Here is a 7,011-nt window from a genome sequence, read left to right as displayed (position 1 = left end):
GGAGATACATGTGTAAAACTAATGAGTACATTAGGGTCATCCGTAGCAACAAAGGAGCATAGATGTTACAAAAAAGAACTTGTTTATAATGTGATTAAAGCAGTGGATGACCGCCACCTTGCTGCTTGATCGTTATGGACTTAACAGCGTAGCAGCCAGTGTTCGCACGATGATGGAACACTGATGTCTGCTTCGAGGGTACGATTCCGTCAGCTCCCAGTGTTCAGTTGTCTCAAACGCCTGAGACTGCAGTGCTCCCATGCACGCCTTTGGCCTTGTGGATGTACGGTGTGGCAAAATGTTGCTTATCTGGACGGTGCTCGTTTCCACCGTCTCTATTTGTATTTCATTACTGCATTTTGTTTTGAACGTCCACGTACTTTCCAGCAGCTGAACGCAATGTGCCGCACTTGAATACATCACGTTAATAATATATAATTAGTAAACAAACTTTTATGTTTTATAGCTACCTAAACAGCTACTGAATCGAATATATCTAGAGGAGTAATATATATATATATATATATATATATATATATATATTGTTAGAGTAATTATTACTTGCTAAAAAGAAGTCTGTTCCTTTTCTTTTCAGGAAACCACATTAATTCGCATATCAGCTTCTTTTCTACTACTATTTGTCCTTATCCAATATTCTTTCATCCTCATACTTTCATCCTTATTGGCCCTTCTGTCCTTGCTATTTTTTTTTCTGCGCCTAATTCTGTCGTGGACACCAATGGTAATTTGAAAGTCACTGTTTTTTAACCTCCTTAGTGCTGAGCTTTATATTTTATGAATGGATAGGTTGTGCTGGTAGCCGGCCGAAGTGGCCGTGCGGTTAAAGGCGCTGCAGTCTGGAACCGCAAGACCGCTACGGTCGCAGGTTCGAATCCTGCCTCGGGCATGGATGTTTGTGATGTCCTTAGGTTAGTTAGGTTTAACTAGTTCTAAGTTCTAGGGGACTAATGACCTCAGCAGTAGAGTCCCATAGTGCTCAGAGCCATTTGAGCCATTTTTGAGTTGTGCTGGTGGGCAATGCAATGTCGTGGGATAAAGTAAGCTAAAATAGAGTGGTACTGAGTACTATTTATGTTTGAGACTAATTGAAATCCGCGCAATATTCAGAAAACTCAATGTCAGTAACCTAAAAATTATGCGAAAAAACCACTTGAATGTGAAAGTGTATGTCGCTGCTGAATATAGACCCAGTGGCACGTCGAAGAAAACCAGCATATCACTGTTTTATTGTGACAAACTATAACTTATTCTGGACAGTATACTATATTTGCATATTACGGCGTATTGTAAACACATTCTAATCCAAAATTACGAAAGTGAAATAGAAATTTACTACTTTCTACAATCTACCCGTCTGGCAATAAGCCCACTCTGCCTTCCAAATTTAATTTTAGTCTTCATTACAATAATTACGTCTCCCACACCTGTCCATTCTCTGATCCAATTATGTTTTCCTATCTCTTCTAGTAATACCCAACACACACCTCACATCTCAATGATACACCCTCAGTTTTGTAATGGTTTCCGCATTAAATGTCCATGTTTAACCGCTGTAATTCAAAGCTGGTTATACACACTGATTGTAAACTTCGTTTCAGACACATCAAGATTTTGTCACTGTGTAAAGAAACGCCAGGGCAAGTAACAGACGAATGTAACAAATATTTAACCTAGACATCTTTGAAAGTCACATCCTGTACCTCAATGTTAACAATTTATGCTGTGATGACAAGTGACCACATGTACCTGTTCGAAGATTTCAATAGCTGGTTCATGAAGAAATAGATGATAAGGTTATTCAAGGGTTCGAGATGATGTGGACGTAAGATACGTCCTGTAAGTAGGCTTAATCTTTGCTAATAATTTGCTTGACAATCACTGACCGAGGTTACTTCCTATGCCACTGCCATTTCCCTCCTTTTTCTGTTCCAGTCGAGAATGATGCATTGAAAAAACGAATTTTGGTAAGCTCCCATATGATCTCCAGTTGCTTAATTTCACCCTGTTGGTCTTTTCGCAAGATAGACATAAGAGAAAGACAATTATCGGCTGAATCTTTTAGGAATGTTCACTCTCGGGATTTTCACAGGAAACAACATCGTGATGCACAGTGCCCCTCTTGCAATATCTGCCATTAGGATTCAATGCAGTTGTCCGTGACGCTTTCGCGGTTACTAAACGGAACTATAACGAAACGCGCTATTCTTCTTTGGATAATCCCTATTCCCTCTGCCAATCCTACCTGCTGCGAAAGCCAGACTGACGAACGGCATTCAAGTATTGGTCGAACGAGAGTTTTGTAAGCTACCTCGTTTGCAGGTGAACACGGCTTGAGGATTCTCTCAATGAGTCTCAGTCTGGCATCTGCCTTACCTGCGATTAGTTTTATGTAGTCATTCCACTTTAAATCGCTCCGTTCCTGTACTCCCAGATATTTAATTGGACCGATAGTTTTCAGTATTCAGCAAACGTGCGATAAATAAATAATAGATGTTTACGCCTATTTACGTACAACACGTTCCATTTGCTTATGCTGAGGATCGATAGCAAATACCCGCACAAAGCGTCTATTCTCTCCGAATCTTCCTGCATATCGCTACCATTTTCTAACGCAACGACTGCTCTATATTCAAGAGCATCGCCCGCGAACAGGCTAGTGGAGCTTCCACCATTATTACTACGGAATATATATGTACTGTCAAAAATAATGTTCCTTTAACATTACCTCGGAGCACGCCCGAAGTTACTGTTACGTATGAAAATTTCTATCCTTTCCTGGCTCGAAGATATATGTTTCTACAGAAAATCACAGTTTGTGGTCTCCGAGACTGAAACAGTACTTCAGATATTCGCTGTTTTCTTCCAAACTCTCCTGTCTATTCGCTGGGTTTGGTTCCAGTTTAGCATTCGATTTTACCTCCGGATAATTCGTCGCTTACCATCCAACAGATATGAGATTCACTGCAGGTACACTACTCCAGATTTATCAGCTCCTTACTGAGTCTCTCCTAACGCAAACAGATGACTGTCACGTCTTTCCGGTTATTAACCACTCATATAAGGGATGTCATAAGTATATGAACTTGTGTTGACACGTAGACTAATTTGTTATGAATGAGGTATCTGACCTTTTTTTTTTAAATCTTCAACCAAAAGAAAAGGTGTATTTCTGAAACTTTCTGTATTGACAGTACCAACAAAATCTGGTGACTTCCGTAGGACTGCCGGCCACCTTGATCCCTAATCTGATCAGACGCTCAATTTTTTTTCTTTTTCAGAGTTACCATATTGTATTTCCATCAGCAAAAGTTGTACACGCGTAGAAATGAATACCTAAACTACGGTAATTATTCTACTTTTTAGCTTACACAAAACGGAAGTGAACCCCCTAGGAATATGGAAGGACGTGCTTTTCAGAATTAACACAGCTCTTGTCGAAATGCCAGTCCGCAGCTTGTGGTCTGGTGGCTAGCGTTGCTACCTCCGGATCACGGGGTCCCGGGTTCGATTCCCGGCCGGGTTGGGGATTTTCTCTGCCCGGGGACTGTTTGCTTGTGTTGTCCTCATCCTTCCATCATCATTAATGAAAAGTGGCGTGATTGGACTGCGTTCAGATTAGGAATGTGTACGGGCGCTGATGATGGCGCAGTTGAGCTCCCCACAAACCAAACATCATCATCATCATCATCGAAATGCCACCATTTGCTATTGGTCGAGACGTAGTGAGAGAATCGAAACATTGCCTCATATCACTGAAGAAAATTCATACGCTACAAATTTTCTGTGTCATCACAGTACGAAGTGTGAAAAACAAGTTGGACATAGTGGCGAACATTGGCAATATGTCTTAGAGATTTGTGTCAGTTAATGTGCGTTGACCTCTGCCTTTACAATCTTGAAAACTGCCACTGATGTCCTGGAACCGCCAGAAAATTTTCTAGCGAGTTATCGTTCATTTCACAAATACAGAGGAGTAAACGGTGCTGCTTCAAAGAGTATTTTTTCTGCTCTTTTACACATGCCTGTTGTGCCTTTGTGGTTATTGTTCGGTGTCAGCAGCCAGAGTTGCCACTCACTGTCCAGGAAAAACAATTGCATGGCAGTATGCATCCAAGTTGTACACCCGAGCACAAATGATAAATGTCGGATGCGTCATTATTGGAAAACGTTATGAGACACTTTGCAGATGGTGCTGTTGCGTGCTCGAATGTGTTACTGCTGAGAGACTGGAGGCGGATGAATAATATAATTTCTGCTTGACGCGGTGAATGACAATTTCTTTCAGATATGGATAATCGGAAGTTACAGCATATAGTTAACAGAAACATTCTTGTAATTCTCGAATAAGATACTGGTGGCTGATTGATTCACGTTGGTCAAACATCTAGGAGTAAAGTTGTGAAACGACATTAAATGAAACGAACGCATAAAATCGATTTTCGGGAAGGTGCATAGTCGATCTACCTTTTTTTGGGGGTGAGGGATCTTGGGTAAGGGTAGTCCACCTACAAACAGAATGCTAAGGTGACTCATTCTTGAGTAGTGGTCTAGTGTTCCGGATTACCACCAAATCGGATTAGATGAAAACAACGAAGAAATGTAGGAGCGTGCTGCTATATTTGTTACCCGCCGATTTGATCAGTGCAAGAGTTTGAGCGTCTTTACCGGTTCACTGTCGATATGCCACCTTAATTGTTGTTACGACAACATTATCGGTCTTGTAATTCAGTGTTCGGAAAGGTTGATGAAATGAGTATTATGTTTAGGACAAGGAATGAACAATAAAGTAGTTTCAACGATAAGTGGAATGCTTTGCATATGATATTTGATTAGTAGAGGCACAAATTGAAATAAAGGCACACAAATAGATAATTTCAGCAATGATTAGAGAAAATCCGTAGATGCAGATTGTTCCCTTTGCGTCGCTTATTGTAGACCATCAAAAGGATTCTCGACTAGTGTGGATGGTATTGCAGACTCCTTGACACAATGAGACAATTAAAGAAGCATGATGCTGACGTATCAAGTTGAGCCGACGTGAATTGTGAGAAAGGAGAGAACGCACTGTGTAAAATTCGGTGCAAATAATCCATCTATTAAAAAGTGATATGAATATCAAAGATTCAGTAATCAACATTTTTTGAGATTCTCCCGTAAATTCCCAGTACGACGAGGACCAGCTTGCGTACTGAAAGTGATAGAACAAAATGCGAACATCAGGTAGTGATTTACAACGCTCCTTCAGAGGGACAACGGTGTCCAGACCCGGGCAATGGGCACTGCAACACTTGTCATTCAGAATATTATGATACACAGTAAACATTATGACTACCTATCCCCTGTAGAAATGAACACACCACATAACATCGATGGCACATGACGCAGTACGACAATGCAAAATACATACTGAGGATCCAAAGAAGTCATTTGGTACACGCCGTGTGTAGCTAAGTAGAGCGCTGTTCTATTGAGCAATCTTAAAGGACAGATCATGATGGTGGGCTCGAATATGACGACAGCACTGCCCGTCGCACATTATTGTAAATAACACACTGTAACGAAACTAAAATTACTTCGTAAGTGCAATGTTTTACCACTTTCTTGGGACTTAATAGAGGTATTACTATATAAAACTATACAGCGTTATCAGGAAAACTACTGTTATCTACTATCTCCAGGTTCCAAACATACGACTTTCCATCTTGTGGTTCACCGCTTCATTTCTCTTCCATAATTTTAATGAGATGTTCAGACAGACGATCCGACAAACCGCTTTCGGTAATGGTGCAATTTCGATCTAATCGATAGCAAAACTACACAAAAATTCGTGCGCGTTCTTGTCTGTGGTCAAAATTTCAGATATTTTTGTCATATAGCTAACATACCCAAAATTACAAGGTTTTTATAACATTAGCCAGAATACTATTCGATGGTAAAGATGAACAAAAGATTTGAGCAAAATAATGTTTACAGAATGATCTGCAAGCACCGTGAAAAATTATATGCAGCTCACTTGGGCAGACCTGTGGCAACTAAGATTGGTTCAATTTGAGAAGCTAGAGCCGTTATACATTTAACTTCTGCTATTGTTGTTCTGAATTTAGGCGAGCATCTAGAGCTCTATCGGCATCTACTGGCCCCCAAGAACCATAGAATTACTAATTTCACACCACGACTAACTGCAGCTACATTTCACGCAGAAAGCGGATCAACATGCTGTTCGGTGAGTGATCGGAAGTTTCGTGTTGGTGAAGTTAGAAATAACAGGAGATCACATAATCGTTAGAGACGGAGCACTAGCTCTGGGGGGACTGATGACCTTCGCTGTTTAGTCCCCCTTAAACATCCCAACAACCACCACCACTAGCTCTGGTTTGGGGGGAGGGGGGAGATTAGTACTGCCCCGCCTACCCACCTACTTAGAGGAACTACGGAAAACCTAGATCTGGATGACCGACGTCGATTTGACAAGCCTTCTCGAATGCGAGTCCAGTGTCCTTACTTCGCCCAGTTACAAATATGAGTCTCGAGGACATACCACTGAACGTTCGCAACTCCGTATACAGCATGGCGTATATGAACGTAAAGACCAGCTGTGTGGATCGACTAGATTGAAGATTATGCTTTCCTTCGTAATGCTGTCAACGATTGCTACAACATACTTCGGAAATTAACCAGACAACTTCGGGACCCAAATCACAGTTTTAGCAGTGCGTTTCTCCACAGACACGTGTGCTAGCCCAGTATATGAGTCAGCGCACGCCAAGAAAGTCGACAATAAATTGGTACCTGGCTACTACCTCCAACCTCAAATGAGCGTTCTATACAACCAGCCACTCCACGACGGAAACTCTGACACAGCTTCTCCAGATATATCGCATACCTCAAGGAATAAGGCACACATTGATTGTTGATGAAATTCAAAGGAACAGAGCTGGATCCTACCATTAGTAGAGCTCATAGTTGGATACAAGGAGAGTTGGACTACAT

Source organism: Schistocerca piceifrons, chromosome 5 (genome assembly GCF_021461385.2).
Source record: "Schistocerca piceifrons isolate TAMUIC-IGC-003096 chromosome 5, iqSchPice1.1, whole genome shotgun sequence".
In the NCBI taxonomy this organism is placed as follows: domain Eukaryota; kingdom Metazoa; phylum Arthropoda; class Insecta; order Orthoptera; family Acrididae; genus Schistocerca; species Schistocerca piceifrons.
Note: the sequence above shows the minus strand (reverse complement) of the source record.